Source organism: Eubalaena glacialis, chromosome 1, assembly GCF_028564815.1.
Source record: "Eubalaena glacialis isolate mEubGla1 chromosome 1, mEubGla1.1.hap2.+ XY, whole genome shotgun sequence".
In the NCBI taxonomy this organism is placed as follows: Eukaryota; Metazoa; Chordata; class Mammalia; order Artiodactyla; family Balaenidae; genus Eubalaena; species Eubalaena glacialis.
The window spans coordinates 93761584-93775372 of NC_083716.1; the positions used below are offsets into that span (position 1 = coordinate 93761584).

The 13789-nt window shown below is 73.3% G+C and overlaps 8 non-coding genes and 6 pseudogenes across 8 annotated transcripts in view; all 14 read right to left on the reverse strand.

The window, feature by feature from the left end:
• Positions 1 to 105, reverse strand: part of LOC133103305 (5S ribosomal RNA) — a 119-nt gene extending 14 nt beyond the window's left edge. Inside the window, exon 1 of the ribosomal RNA XR_009703254.1 lies at positions 1 to 105. This exon is cut by the window's left edge and continues 14 nt beyond it. This is a non-coding gene — a ribosomal RNA (5S ribosomal RNA).
• A 908-nt stretch (positions 106 to 1013) lies between these two features.
• Positions 1014 to 1132, reverse strand: LOC133078043 (5S ribosomal RNA; annotated as a pseudogene).
• A 910-nt stretch (positions 1133 to 2042) lies between these two features.
• On the reverse strand, positions 2043 to 2161 carry LOC133103312 (5S ribosomal RNA). The gene has a single exon (XR_009703255.1). It is a non-coding gene; the product is annotated as a 5S ribosomal RNA (ribosomal RNA).
• A 910-nt stretch (positions 2162 to 3071) lies between these two features.
• Positions 3072 to 3190, reverse strand: LOC133078048 (5S ribosomal RNA; annotated as a pseudogene).
• A 946-nt stretch (positions 3191 to 4136) lies between these two features.
• LOC133103318 (5S ribosomal RNA) lies at positions 4137 to 4255 on the reverse strand. Its single transcript, XR_009703257.1, has one exon. It is a non-coding gene; the product is annotated as a 5S ribosomal RNA (ribosomal RNA).
• Positions 4256 to 5173: 918 nt separating this feature from the next.
• Positions 5174 to 5292, reverse strand: LOC133103323 (5S ribosomal RNA). The gene has a single exon (XR_009703258.1). It is a non-coding gene; the product is annotated as a 5S ribosomal RNA (ribosomal RNA).
• Positions 5293 to 6199: 907 nt separating this feature from the next.
• On the reverse strand, positions 6200 to 6318 carry LOC133078053 (5S ribosomal RNA; annotated as a pseudogene).
• A 910-nt stretch (positions 6319 to 7228) lies between these two features.
• Positions 7229 to 7347, reverse strand: LOC133103328 (5S ribosomal RNA). Its single transcript, XR_009703261.1, has one exon. It is a non-coding gene; the product is annotated as a 5S ribosomal RNA (ribosomal RNA).
• A 909-nt stretch (positions 7348 to 8256) lies between these two features.
• LOC133078059 (5S ribosomal RNA) lies at positions 8257 to 8375 on the reverse strand (annotated as a pseudogene).
• A 908-nt stretch (positions 8376 to 9283) lies between these two features.
• LOC133078062 (5S ribosomal RNA) lies at positions 9284 to 9402 on the reverse strand (annotated as a pseudogene).
• A 910-nt stretch (positions 9403 to 10312) lies between these two features.
• LOC133103335 (5S ribosomal RNA) lies at positions 10313 to 10431 on the reverse strand. The gene has a single exon (XR_009703262.1). It is a non-coding gene; the product is annotated as a 5S ribosomal RNA (ribosomal RNA).
• Positions 10432 to 11343: 912 nt separating this feature from the next.
• LOC133078066 (5S ribosomal RNA) lies at positions 11344 to 11462 on the reverse strand (annotated as a pseudogene).
• A 947-nt stretch (positions 11463 to 12409) lies between these two features.
• On the reverse strand, positions 12410 to 12528 carry LOC133103349 (5S ribosomal RNA). Its single transcript, XR_009703265.1, has one exon. It is a non-coding gene; the product is annotated as a 5S ribosomal RNA (ribosomal RNA).
• A 919-nt stretch (positions 12529 to 13447) lies between these two features.
• LOC133104746 (5S ribosomal RNA) lies at positions 13448 to 13567 on the reverse strand. The gene has a single exon (XR_009703719.1). It is a non-coding gene; the product is annotated as a 5S ribosomal RNA (ribosomal RNA).
• Positions 13568 to 13789: the final 222 nt, after the last annotated feature.

A 13789-nucleotide genomic window follows, 5' to 3' on the forward strand; every position in this document is an offset into this window, starting at 1 on the left:
GGTATTCCCAGGCGGTCTCCCATCCAAGTACTAACCAGGCCCGACCCTGCTTAGCTTCCGAGATCAGACGAGATCGGGCGCGTTCAGGGTGGTATGGCCGTAGACGCAGGAGGGGCCCGCGCGGTGCCTCTTGAGGCCCAGCTTCGCTGGCGCCTGCGCCTTACCGCCATGCCGGCGGCCAGCCCTCTCCGGCAGGGCCCTGCCGCCCGCCCAGGCAGGCGACAGGAGGCCTCGGGGACCCGGGGGTGGCGGAGTGGTGGGCCACCTCGCAGCCCAGGGCGGGCGGGACGCTCCAGGCCCGTCGGCGCTTGGCGCCCCGCCGCAGATCCCGCTCGACGCTCACAGGGACGCGGCCCCGGAGGCTTCAGGGCCCGGCGGCCGCGGTCCCTTGGGCATCCCCCCCTGCCCGCCAACGCGGAGTTAGGCGCAGCCCGGCCACGGCCGGGCCGGCCCTCCGGCCGGGCAGCAGCTGGCCCGAAGCCACTGGGAGCCACCATGGAGTGGGCACGGCCCCTTAGCCCCAGCAAGGCCCCCCCTTGCCCCTACGCCGCCCGCCGAGCACAGGACCCCGGCCCTGGTGGACGGCAGGCCCGGAGAAGCGGCCCCGGCCCCCGCCCCCGCTCCCGCCCCCGGCCGTGGCGAAACGGCGGAGGGGGGGCTTTTTCCGGAGGGAGCTGTGGAGAGACACACGGGCAGACAGGGGGCTGCGGCGCGGCTGGGCTCCGGTGGGGGCGGCCAAGTGCAGGTCGAGGGCTTCGTGGGCCGCACGGACGGTACCCCGGCCTGCGGCGGAGTCTGGGTCCGGGCCAGCCACCACGGGAGCGGCTGGGGTGGCGGCTGCCTTCCAGGGCCGCATTCTGGCCGCATGTCCAGCCAGCTCGGCGGGGAGCGATCCCTCCGGCGCGCTGTGTTGGGAGGGACGTGAGGAGGTGAGGCCTGCAGCGGTGCTCAGCGGGGCGGAGGCGGCCTCGGCCGCGGGCCACTAAATGTCAAGGCAGAGCGGGAGGCAAAAAAGCCTACAGCACTCGGTATTCCCATGTGGTCTCCCATCCAGGTACGAAACAGGCCAGACCCTGATTAGCTTCCGAGATCAGACGAGGTGTGGTGCGTTCAGGGAGGTGTGGCCGTAGAATGCAGCGGGGGCCACGGTGTGCCTCTTGAGGCTTAGCTTCGCTGGTGCTGGCGACTTACCGCCAGCCCGGCAGCCAACCCTCTCCGGCGCGGCCCTGCCGTCCGCCCAGGCAAGCGACAGGAGGCCTCGAGGGCCCGGGGGTGGTGGAGTTGTGGGCGACTTCGCAGCTCAGGTCAGGCGGGACCCTCCAGGCCTGTAGGCGCTTGGCCCTCCGCCCCAGAGCCGCTCAACGCTCACAGGACTTGGCCCCGGAGACTTAAGGGCCTGTGGCCCTCGGTCCCTTGTGCATTCCCCACCCTGTCAATCCACACAGTGCTAGGCGCAGCCCAGCCACGGCCTGGCCGGCCCGCCTGCCCAACGGCAGTTGGCCCGAAGCCACTGGGAGCCACCATTGAGCCGGCACGGCCCCTTAGACACAGCAACGCCACCCTTGCCCCCACGCCAACTGCCGAGCAAAGTTCCCGGCGCCTGGTGTCTAGCCAGCCCAGCGAACCGGTCCCAGCCCACGACCCCGCTCCCACTCTCGGCCGTGGCGAAGTGGCAAAGGGTGGGCTTTTTCCGGAGGGAGCTGTGGAGAGACACACGGGCAGACAGGGGGCTGCGGCGCGGCTGGGCTCCGGTGGGGGCGGCCAAGTGCAGGTCGAGGGCTTCGTGGGCCGCACGGACGGCACCCCGGCCTGCGGCGGAGTCTGGGTCCGGGCCAGCCACCACGGGAGCGGCTGGGGTGGCGGCTGCCTTCCAGGGCCGCCTTCTGGCCGCCTGGCCGGCCAGGTCGGCGCGGAGCGCCCCCTCTGGCGCGCTGTGGTGGGAGGGGCCGGAGGAGGTGGGGCCTGCAGCGCTGCCCGGCGGGGGCCGGGGCGGGGGCGGAGGCGGCGGGCGACTAAAGGAGAAGGCGGAGCGGGAGGCAAAAAGCCTACAGCACCCGGTATTCCCAGGCGGTCTCCCATCCAAGTACTAACCAGGCCCGACCCTGCTTAGCTTCCGAGATCAGACGAGATCGGGCGCGTTCAGGGTGGTATGGCCGTAGACGCAGGAGGGGCCCGCGCGGTACCTCTTGAGGCCCAGCTTCGCTGGCGCCTGCGCCTTACCGCCATGCCGGCGGCCAGCCCTCTCCCGCAGGGCCCTGCCGCCCGCCCAGGCAGGCGACAGGAGGCCTCGGGGACCCGGGGGTGGCGGAGTGGTGGGCCACCTCGCAGCCCAGGGCGGGCGGGACGCTCCAGGCCCGTCGGCGCTTGGCGCCCCGCCGCAGATCCCGCTCGACGCTCACAGGGACGCGGCCCCGGAGGCTTCAGGGCCCGGCGGCCGCGGTCCCTTGGGCATCCCCCCCTGCCCGCCCACGCGGAGTTAGGCGCAGCCCGGCCACGGCCGGGCCGGCCCTCCGGCCTGGCAGCAGCTGGCCCGAAGCCACTGGGAGCCACCATGGAGTGGGCACGGCCCCTTAGCCCCAGCAAGGCCCCCCCTTGCCCCCACGCCGCCCGCCGAGCACAGGACCCCGGCCCTGGTGGCCGGCAGGCCCGGAGAAGCGGCCCCGGCCCCCGCCCCCGCTCCCGCCCCCGGCCGTGGCGAAACGGCGGAGGGGGGGGCTTTTTCCGGAGGGAGCTGTGGAGAGACACACGGGCAGACAGGGGGCTGCGGCGCGGCTGGGCTCCGGTGGGGGCGGCCAAGTGCAGGTCGAGGGCCTCGCGGGCCGCACGGACGGCACCCCGGCCTGCGGCGGAGTCTGGGTCCGGGCCAGCCACCACGGGAGCGGCTGGGGTGGCGGCTGCCTTCCAGGGCCGCATTCTGGCCGCATGTCCAGCCAGCTCGGCGGGGAGCGATCCCTCCGGCGCGCTGTGTTGGGAGGGACGTGAGGAGGTGAGGCCTGCAGCGGTGCTCAGCGGGGGCGGAGGCGGCCTCGGCCGCGGGCCACTAAATGTCAAGGCGGAGCGGGAGGCAAAAAAGCCTACAGCACTCGGTATTCCCATGTGGTCTCCCATCCAGGTACGAAACAGGCCAGACCCTGATTAGCTTCCGAGATCAGACGAGGTGTGGTGCGTTCAGGGAGGTGTGGCCGTAGAATGCAGCGGGGGCCACGGTGTGCCTCTTGAGGCTTAGCTTCGCTGGTGCTGGCGACTTACCGCCAGCCCGGCAGCCAACCCTCTCCGGCGCGGCCCTGCCGTCCGCCCAGGCAAGCGACAGGAGGCCTCGAGGGCCCGGGGGTGGTGGAGTTGTGGGCGACTTCGCAGCTCAGGTCAGGCGGGACCCTCCAGGCCTGTAGGCGCTTGGCCCTCCGCCCCAGAGCCGCTCAACGCTCACAGGACTTGGCCCCGGAGGCTTAAGGGCCTGTGGCCCTCGGTCCCTTGTGCATTCCCCACCCTGTCAATCCACACAGTGCTAGGCGCAGCCCAGCCACGGCCTGGCCGGCCCGCCTGCCCAACGGCAGTTGGCCCGAAGCCACTGGGAGCCACCATTGAGCCGGCACGGCCCCTTAGACACAGCAACGCCACCCTTGCCCCCACGCCAACTGCCGAGCAAAGTTCCCGGCGCCTGGTGTCTAGCCAGCCCAGCGAACCGGTCCCAGCCCACGACCCCGCTCCCACTCTCGGCCGTGGCGAAGTGGCAAAGGGTGGGCTTTTTCCGGAGGGAGCTGTGGAGAGACACACGGGCAGACAGGGGGCTGCGGCGCGGCTGGGCTCCGGTGGGGGCGGCCAAGTGCAGGTCGAGGGCTTCGTGGGCCGCACGGACGGCACCCCGGCCTGCGGCGGAGTCTGGGTCCGGGCCAGCCACCACGGGAGCGGCTGGGGTGGCGGCTGCCTTCCAGGGCCGCCTTCTGGCCGCCTGGCCGGCCAGGCCGGCGCGGAGCGCCCCCTCTGGCGCGCTGTGGTGGGAGGGGCCGGAGGAGGTGGGGCCTGCAGCGCTGCCCGGCGGGGGCGGGGGCGGGGGCGGAGGCAGCGGCCTCGGCCTCGGCCTCGGCCTCGGCCTAGGCCGCGGGCGACTAAAGGAGAAGGCGGAGCGGGAGGCAAAAAGCCTACAGCACCCGGTATTCCCAGGCGGTCTCCCATCCAAGTACTAACCAGGCCCGACCCTGCTTAGCTTCCGAGATCAGACGAGATCGGGCGCGTTCAGGGTGGTATGGCCGTAGACGTTAAGAGGGGCCCGCGGAGTGCCTCTTGAGGCCCAGCTTCGCTGGCGCTTGCGCCTCCCCGCCAGCCCGGCGGCCAGCCCGCCCCGGCAGGGCCCCGCCGCCCGCCCAGGCAGGGCAACGGCGGCCTCGGGTACCAGGGGGGTGGCGGAGGGTTCGGCGACCTCCCAGCCCAGGGCGGGCGGGACCCACCAAACCGTTCGGCGCTTGGCGCCCCGCCCCAGATCCCGCACGTCGCTCACAGGGACGTGGCCCCGGAGGCTTCAGGGCCCGGGGCCCGCGGTCCCTTGGGCCTCCCCTCTGCCCGCCCACGCGGCGCTAGGCGCAGCCCAGCCGCAGCCCGGGCCGGCCCTCCTGCCCGACGGCAGTCGGCCCTTAACCCACTGGGAGCCACCATTGAGTCGGCACGGCCCCTTAGCCCCAGCAAGGCCACCCTTGCCCCCACGCCACCCGCCGAGCACAGGACCCGGCGCCTTGTGGCCGGCCGGCCCGGAGCACCGGCCCCGGCCCCCGCCCCCGCTCCCGCCCCCGGCCGTGGCGAAACGGCGGAGGGGGGGCTTTTTCCGGAGGGAGCTGTGGAGAGACACACCGGCAGATAGGTGGCTGCGCCGGGGCTGGGCGCTGGTGGGGGCGGCCAGGTGCAGGTCAAGGGGCTCGCGGGCCGCACGGCCGGCACCCGGGCCTGAGGCGGAGTCTGGGTTCAGGCCAGCCACCCCGGGAGCGGCTGGGATGCGGCTGCCTTCCAGGGCCGCCTTCTGGCCGCCTGGCCGGCCAGGCAGGCGGAGAGCGCCCCCTCTGGCGCGCTGTGGTGGGAGGGGCCGGAGGAGGTGGGGCCTGCAGCGGTGCCCGGCGGGGGCGGGGGCGGGGGCGGGGGCGGAGGCGGCGGGCGACTAAAGGAGAAGGCGGAGCGGGAGGCAAAAAGCCTACAGCACCCGGTATTCCCAGGCGGTCTCCCATCCAAGTACTAACCAGGCCCGACCCTGCTTAGCTTCCGAGATCAGACGAGATCGGGCGCGTTCAGGGTGGTATGGCCGTAGACGCAGGAGGGGCCCGCGCGGTGCCTCTTGAGGCCCAGCTTCGCTGGCGCCTGCGCCTTACCGCCATGCCGGCGGCCAGCCCTCTCCGGCAGGGCCCTGCCGCCCGCCCAGGCAGGCGACAGGAGGCCTCGGGGACCCGGGGGTGGCGGAGTGGTGGGCCACCTCGCAGCCCAGGGCGGGCGGGACGCTCCAGGCCCGTCGGCGCTTGGCGCCCCGCCGCAGATCCCGCTCGACGCTCACAGGGACGCGGCCCCGGAGGCTTCAGGGCCCGGCGGCCGCGGTCCCTTGGGCATCCCCCCCTGCCCGCCCACGCGGAGTTAGGCGCAGCCCGGCCACGGCCGGGCCGGCCCTCCGGCCGGGCAGCAGCTGGCCCGAAGCCACTGGGAGCCACCATGGAGTGGGCACGGCCCCTTAGCCCCAGCAAGGCCCCCCCTTGCCCCCACGCCGCCCGCCGAGCACAGGACCCCAGCCCTGGTGGACGGCAGGCCCGGGAAGCGGCCCCGGCCCCCGCCCCCGCTCCCGCCCCCGGCCGTGGCGAAACGGCGGAGGGGGGGCTTTTTCCGGAGGGAGCTGTGGAGAGACACACGGGCAGACAGGGGGCTGCGGCGCGGCTGGGCTCCGGTGGGGGCGGCCAAGTGCAGGTCGAGGGCTTCGTGGGCCGCACGGACGGTACCCCGGCCTGCGGCGGAGTCTGGGTCCGGGCCAGCCACCACGGGAGCGGCTGGGGTGGCGGCTGCCTTCCAGGGCCGCATTCTGGCCGCATGTCCAGCCAGCTCGGCGGGGAGCGATCCCTCCGGCACGCTGTGTTGGGAGGGACGTGAGGAGGTGAGGCCTGCAGCGGTGCTCAGCGGGGCGGAGGCGGCCTCGGCCGCGGGCCACTAAATGTCAAGGCGGAGCGGGAGGCAAAAAAGCCTACAGCACTCGGTATTCCCATGTGGTCTCCCATCCAGGTACGAAACAGGCCAGACCCTGATTAGCTTCCGAGATCAGACGAGGTGTGGTGCGTTCAGGGAGGTGTGGCCGTAGAATGCAGCGGGGGCCACGGTGTGCCTCTTGAGGCTTAGCTTCGCTGGTGCTGGCGACTTACCGCCAGCCCGGCAGCCAACCCTCTCCGGCGCGGCCCTGCCGTCCGCCCAGGCAAGCGACAGGAGGCCTCGAGGGCCCGGGGGTGGTGGAGTTGTGGGCGACTTCGCAGCTCAGGTCAGGCGGGACCCTCCAGGCCTGTAGGCGCTTGGCCCTCCGCCCCAGAGCCGCTCAACCCTCACAGGACTTGGCCCCGGAGACTTAAGGGCCTGTGGCCCTCGGTCCCTTGTGCATTCCCCACCCTGTCAATCCACACAGTGCTAGGCGCAGCCCAGCCACGGCCTGGCCGGCCCGCCTGCCCAACGGCAGTTGGCCCGAAGCCACTGGGAGCCACCATTGAGCCGGCACGGCCCCTTAGACACAGCAACGCCACCCTTGCCCCCACGCCAACTGCCGAGCAAAGTTCCCGGCGCCTGGTGTCTAGCCAGCCCAGCGAACCGGTCCCAGCCCACGACCCCGCTCCCACTCTCGGCCGTGGCGAAGTGGCAAAGGGTGGGCTTTTTCCGGAGGGAGCTGTGGAGAGACACACGGGCAGACAGGGGGCTGCGGCGCGGCTGGGCTCCGGTGGGGGCGGCCAAGTGCAGGTCGAGGGCTTCGTGGGCCGCACGGACGGCACCCCGGCCTGCGGCGGAGTCTGGGTCCGGGCCAGCCACCACGGGAGCGGCTGGGGTGGCGGCTGCCTTCCAGGGCCGCCTTCTGGCCGCCTGGCCGGCCAGGCCGGCGCGGAGCGCCCCCTCTGGCGCGCTGTGGTGGGAGGGGCCGGAGGAGGTGGGGCCTGCAGCGCTGCCCGGCGGGGGCGGGGGCGGGGGCGGAGGCGGCGGGCGACTAAAGGAGAAGGCGGAGCGGGAGGCAAAAAGCCTACAGCACCCGGTATTCCCAGGCGGTCTCCCATCCAAGTACTAACCAGGCCCGACCCTGCTTAGCTTCCGAGATCAGACGAGATCGGGCGCGTTCAGGGTGGTATGGCCGTAGACGCAGGAGGGGCCCGCGCGGTGCATCTTGAGGCCCAGCTTCGCTGGCGCCTGCGCCTTACCGCCATGCCGGCGGCCAGCCCTCTCCGGCAGGGCCCTGCCGCCCGCCCAGGCAGGCGACAGGAGGCCTCGGGGACCCGGGGGTGGCGGAGTGGTGGGCCACCTCGCAGCCCAGGGCGGGCGGGACGCTCCAGGCCCGTCGGCGCTTGGCGCCCCGCCGCAGATCCCGCTCGACGCTCACAGGGACGCGGCCCCGGAGGCTTCAGGGCCCGGCGGCCGCGGTCCCTTGGGCATCCCCCCCTGCCCGCCCACGCGGAGTTAGGCGCAGCCCGGCCACGGCCGGGCCGGCCCTCCGGCCGGGCAGCAGCTGGCCCGAAGCCACTGGGAGCCACCATGGAGTGGGCACGGCCCCTTAGCCCCAGCAAGGCCCCCCCTTGCCCCCACGCCGCCCGCCGAGCACAGGACCCCGGCCCTGGTGGACGGCAGGCCCGGAGAAGCGGCCCCGGCCCCCGCCCCCGCTCCCGCCCCCGGCCGTGGCGAAACGGCGGAGGGGGGGCTTTTTCCGGAGGGAGCTGTGGAGAGACACACGGGCAGACAGGGGGCTGCGGCGCGGCTGGGCTCCGGTGGGGGCGGCCAAGTGCAGGTCGAGGGCCTCGCGGGCCGCACGGACGGCACCCCGGCCTGCGGCGGAGTCTGGGTCCGGGCCAGCCACCACGGGAGCGGCTGGGGTGGCGGCTGCCTTCCAGGGCCGCATTCTGGCCGCATGTCCAGCCAGCTCGGCGGGGAGCGATCCCTCCGGCGCGCTGTGTTGGGAGGGACGTGAGGAGGTGAGGCCTGCAGCGGTGCTCAGCGGGGGCGGAGGCGGCCTCGGCCGCGGGCCACTAAATGTCAAGGCGGAGCGGGAGGCAAAAAAGCCTACAGCACTCGGTATTCCCATGTGGTCTCCCATCCAGGTACGAAACAGGCCAGACCCTGATTAGCTTCCGAGATCAGACGAGGTGTGGTGCGTTCAGGGAGGTGTGGCCGTAGAATGCAGCGGGGGCCACGGTGTGCCTCTTGAGGCTTAGCTTCGCTGGTGCTGGCGACTTACCGCCAGCCCGGCAGCCAACCCTCTCCGGCGCGGCCCTGCCGTCCGCCCAGGCAAGCGACAGGAGGCCTCGAGGGCCCGGGGGTGGTGGAGTTGTGGGCGACTTCGCAGCTCAGGTCAGGCGGGACCCTCCAGGCCTGTAGGCGCTTGGCCCTCCGCCCCAGAGCCACTCAACGCTCACAGGACTTGGCCCCGGAGGCTTAAGGGCCTGTGGCCCTCGGTCCCTTGTGCATTCCCCACCCTGTCAATCCACACAGTGCTAGGCGCAGCCCAGCCACGGCCTGGCCGGCGCGCCTGCCCAACGGCAGTTGGCCCGAAGCCACTGGGAGCCACCATTGAGCCGGCACGGCCCCTTAGACACAGCAACGCCACCCTTGCCCCCACGCCAACTGCCGAGCAAAGTTCCCGGCGCCTGGTGTCTAGCCAGCCCAGCGAACCGGTCCCAGCCCACGACCCCGCTCCCACTCTCGGCCGTGGCGAAGTGGCAAAGGGTGGGCTTTTTCCGGAGGGAGCTGTGGAGAGACACACGGGCAGACAGGGGGCTGCGGCGCGGCTGGGCTCCGGTGGGGGCGGCCAAGTGCAGGTCGAGGGCTTCGTGGGCCGCACGGACGGCACCCCGGCCTGCGGCGGAGTCTGGGTCCGGGCCAGCCACCACGGGAGCGGCTGGGGTGGCGGCTGCCTTCCAGGGCCGCATTCTGGCCGCATGTCCAGCCAGCTCGGCGGGGAGCGATCCCTCCGGCGCGCTGTGTTGGGAGGGACGTGAGGAGGTGAGGCCTGCAGCGGTGCTCAGCGGGGGCGGAGGCGGCCTCGGCCGCGGGCCACTAAATGTCAAGGCGGAGCGGGAGGCAAAAAAGCCTACAGCACTCGGTATTCCCATGTGGTCTCCCATCCAGGTACGAAACAGGCCAGACCCTGATTAGCTTCCGAGATCAGACGAGGTGTGGTGCGTTCAGGGAGGTGTGGCCGTAGAATGCAGCGGGGGCCACGGTGTGCCTCTTGAGGCTTAGCTTCGCTGGTGCTGGCGACTTACCGCCAGCCCGGCAGCCAACCCTCTCCGGCGAGGCCCTGCCGTCCGCCCAGGCAAGCGACAGGAGGCCTCGAGGGCCCGGGGGTGGTGGAGTTGTGGGCGACTTCGCAGCTCAGGTCAGGCGGGACCCTCCAGGCCTGTAGGCGCTTGGCCCTCCGCCCCAGAGCCGCTCAACGCTCACAGGACTTGGCCCCGGAGGCTTAAGGGCCTGTGGCCCTCGGTCCCTTGTGCATTCCCCACCCTGTCAATCCACACAGTGCTAGGCGCAGCCCAGCCACGGCCTGGCCGGCCCGCCTGCCCAACGGCAGTTGGCCCGAAGCCACTGGGAGCCACCATTGAGCCGGCACGGCCCCTTAGACACAGCAACGCCACCCTTGCCCCCACGCCAACTGCCGAGCAAAGTTCCCGGCGCCTGGTGTCTAGCCAGCCCAGCGAACCGGTCCCAGCCCACGACCCCGCTCCCACTCTCGGCCGTGGCGAAGTGGCAAAGGGTGGGCTTTTTCCGGAGGGAGCTGTGGAGAGACACACGGGCAGACAGGGGGCTGCGGCGCGGCTGGGCTCCGGTGGGGGCGGCCAAGTGCAGGTCGAGGGCTTCGTGGGCCGCACGGACGGCACCCCGGCCTGCGGCGGAGTCTGGGTCCGGGCCAGCCACCACGGGAGCGGCTGGGGTGGCGGCTGCCTTCCAGGGCCGCCTTCTGGCCGCCTGGCCGGCCAGGTCGGCGCGGAGCGCCCCCTCTGGCGCGCTGTGGTGGGAGGGGCCGGAGGAGGTGGGGCCTGCAGCGCTGCCCGGCGGGGGCCGGGGCGGGGGCGGAGGCGGCGGGCGACTAAAGGAGAAGGCGGAGCGGGAGGCAAAAAGCCTACAGCACCCGGTATTCCCAGGCGGTCTCCCATCCAAGTACTAACCAGGCCCGACCCTGCTTAGCTTCCGAGATCAGACGAGATCGGGCGCGTTCAGGGTGGTATGGCCGTAGACGCAGGAGGGGCCCGCGCGGTACCTCTTGAGGCCCAGCTTCGCTGGCGCCTGCGCCTTACCGCCATGCCGGCGGACAGCCCTCTCCCGCAGGGCCCTGCCGCCCGCCCAGGCAGGCGACAGGAGGCCTCGGGGACCCGGGGGTGGCGGAGTGGTGGGCCACCTCGCAGCCCAGGGCGGGCGGGACGCTCCAGGCCCGTCGGCGCTTGGCGCCCCGCCGCAGATCCCGCTCGACGCTCACAGGGACGCGGCCCCGGAGGCTTCAGGGCCCGGCGGCCGCGGTCCCTTGGGCATCCCCCCCTGCCCGCCCACGCGGAGTTAGGCGCAGCCCGGCCACGGCCGGGCCGGCCCTCCGGCCTGGCAGCAGCTGGCCCGAAGCCACTGGGAGCCACCATGGAGTGGGCACGGCCCCTTAGCCCCAGCAAGGCCCCCCCTTGCCCCCACGCCGCCCCGCCGAGCACAGGACCCCGGCCCTGGTGGCCGGCAGGCCCGGCGAAGCGGCCCCGGCCCCCGCCCCCGCTCCCGCCCCCGGCCGTGGCGAAACGGCGGAGGGGGGGGCTTTTTTCCGGAGGGAGCTGTGGAGAGACACACGGGCAGACAGGGGGCTGCGGCGCGGCTGGGCTCCGGTGGGGGCGGCCAAGTGCAGGTCGAGGGCCTCGCGGGCCGCACGGACGGCACCCCGGCCTGCGGCGGAGTCTGGGTCCGGGCCAGCCACCACGGGAGCGGCTGGGGTGGCGGCTGCCTTCCAGGGCCGCATTCTGGCCGCATGTCCAGCCAGCTCGGCGGGGAGCGATCCCTCCGGCGCGCTGTGTTGGGAGGGACGTGAGGAGGTGAGGCCTGCAGCGGTGCTCAGCGGGGGCGGAGGCGGCCTCGGCCGCGGGCCACTAAATGTCAAGGCGGAGCGGGAGGCAAAAAAGCCTACAGCACTCGGTATTCCCATGTGGTCTCCCATCCAGGTACGAAACAGGCCAGACCCTGATTAGCTTCCGAGATCAGACGAGGTGTGGTGCGTTCAGGGAGGTGTGGCCGTAGAATGCAGCGGGGGCCACGGTGTGCCTCTTGAGGCTTAGCTTCGCTGGTGCTGGCGACTTACCGCCAGCCCGGCAGCCAACCCTCTCCGGCGCGGCCCTGCCGTCCGCCCAGGCAAGCGACAGGAGGCCTCGAGGGCCCGGGGGTGGTGGAGTTGTGGGCGACTTCGCAGCTCAGGTCAGGCGGGACCCTCCAGGCCTGTAGGCGCTTGGCCCTCCGCCCCAGAGCCGCTCAACGCTCACAGGACTTGGCCCCGGAGGCTTAAGGGCCTGTGGCCCTCGGTCCCTTGTGCATTCCCCACCCTGTCAATCCACACAGTGCTAGGCGCAGCCCAGCCACGGCCTGGCCGGCCCGCCTGCCCAACGGCAGTTGGCCCGAAGCCACTGGGAGCCACCATTGAGCCGGCACGGCCCCCTTAGACACAGCAACGCCACCCTTGCCCCCACGCCAACTGCCGAGCAAAGTTCCCGGCGCCTGGTGTCTAGCCAGCCCAGCGAACCGGTCCCAGCCCACGACCCCGCTCCCACTCTCGGCCGTGGCGAAGTGGCAAAGGGTGGGCTTTTTCCGGAGGGAGCTGTGGAGAGACACACGGGCAGACAGGGGGCTGCGGCGCGGCTGGGCTCCGGTGGGGGCGGCCAAGTGCAGGTCGAGGGCTTCGTGGGCCGCACGGACGGCACCCCGGCCTGCGGCGGAGTCTGGGTCCGGGCCAGCCACCACGGGAGCGGCTGGGGTGGCGGCTGCCTTCCAGGGCCGCCTTCTGGCCGCCTGGCCGGCCAGGCCGGCGCGGAGCGCCCCCTCTGGCGCGCTGTGGTGGGAGGGGCCGGAGGAGGTGGGGCCTGCAGCGCTGCCCGGCGGGGGCGGGGGCGGGGGCGGAGGCAGCGGCCTCGGCCTCGGCCTCGGCCTCGGCCTAGGCCGCGGGCGACTAAAGGAGAAGGCGGAGCGGGAGGCAAAAAGCCTACAGCACCCGGTATTCCCAGGCGGTCTCCCATCCAAGTACTAACCAGGCCCGACCCTGCTTAGCTTCCGAGATCAGACGAGATCGGGCGCGTTCAGGGTGGTATGGCCGTAGACGTTAAGAGGGGCCCGCGGAGTGCCTCTTGAGGCCCAGCTTCGCTGGCGCTTGCGCCTCCCCGCCAGCCCGGCGGCCAGCCCGCCCCGGCAGGGCCCCGCCGCCCGCCCAGGCAGGGCAACGGCGGCCTCGGGTACCAGGGGGGTGGCGGAGGGTTCGGCGACCTCCCAGCCCAGGGCGGGCGGGACCCACCAAACCGTTCGGCGCTTGGCGCCCCGCCCCAGATCCCGCACGTCGCTCACAGGGACGTGGCCCCGGAGGCTTCAGGGCCCGGGGCCCGCGGTCCCTTGGGCCTCCCCTCTGCCCGCCCACGCGGCGCTAGGCGCAGCCCAGCCGCAGCCCGGGCCGGCCCTCCTGCCCGACGGCAGTCGGCCCTTAACCCACTGGGAGCCACCATTGAGTCGGCACGGCCCCTTAGCCCCAGCAAGGCCACCCTTGCCCCCACGCCACCCGCCGAGCACAGGACCCGGCGCCTTGTGGCCGGCCGGCCCGGAGCACCGGCCCCGGCCCCCGCCCCCGCTCCCGCCCCCCGGCCGTGGCGAAACGGCGGAGGGGGGGCTTTTTCCGGAGGGAGCTGTGGAGAGACACACCGGCAGATAGGTGGCTGCGCCAGGGCTGGGCGCTGGTGGGGGCGGCCAGGTGCAGGTCAAGGGGCTCGCGGGCCGCACGGCCGGCACCCGGGCCTGAGGCGGAGTCTGGGTTCAGGCCAGCCACCCCGGGAGCGGCTGGGATGCGGCTGCCTTCCAGGGCCGCCTTCTGGCCGCCTGGCCGGCCAGGCAGGCGGAGAGCGCCCCCTCTGGCGCGCTGTGGTGGGAGGGGCCGGAGGAGGTGGGGCCTGCAGCGGTGCCCGGCGGGGGCGGGGGCGGGGGCGGGGGCGGAGGCGGCGGGCGACTAAAGGAGAAGGCGGAGCGGGAGGCAAAATGCCTACAGCACCCGGTATTCCCAGGCGGTCTCCCATCCAAGTACTAACCAGGCCCGACCCTGCTTAGCTTCCGAGATCAGACGAGATCGGGCGCGTTCAGGGGTGGTATGGCCGTAGACGCAGGAGGGGCCCGCGCGGTGCCTCTTGAGGCCCAGCTTCGCTGGCGCCTGCGCCTTACCGCCATGCCGGCGGCCAGCCCTCTCCGGCAGGGCCCTGCCGCCCGCCCAGGCAGGCGACAGGAGGCCTCGGGGACCCGGGGGTGGCGGAGTGGTGGGCCACCTCGCAGCCCAGGGCGGGCGGGACGCTCCAGGCCCGTCGGCGCTTGGCGCCCCGCCGCAGAT